Source organism: Fukomys damarensis, unplaced genomic scaffold, assembly GCF_012274545.1.
Source record: "Fukomys damarensis isolate Sample0158 unplaced genomic scaffold, DMR_v1.0_HiC HiC_scaffold_35, whole genome shotgun sequence".
Lineage (NCBI taxonomy): Eukaryota > Metazoa > Chordata > Mammalia > Rodentia > Bathyergidae > Fukomys > Fukomys damarensis.
Genome location: NW_022900947.1, coordinates 46,143,474 through 46,143,789, shown reverse-complemented (window position 1 = coordinate 46,143,789; position 316 = coordinate 46,143,474).

Sequence of the window (316 nt, the reverse complement as noted above, 5' to 3'; positions counted from 1 at the left end):
TTTTCCTCACATTAATTTTAACCCCTTTAAAAATAATCTTTCCCTTGTCTTTCTAGTTTTGGTTTCAATTATATTGATATTTCCTATGCCCTGTCCAGATTTTCTTCCTATAGCCTCTCAACCCGACACTGGATTATATCGTGTAAAATCTAATTATACAAACACCATTCTTGACTTCAGAGGTAGCGTTTTTTCCTGCATTTTCCTCACATTAATTTTAACCCCTTTAAAAATAATCTTTCCCTTGTCTTTCTAGTTTTGGTTTCAATTATATTGATATTTCCTATGCCCTGTCCAGATTTTCTTCCTATATATA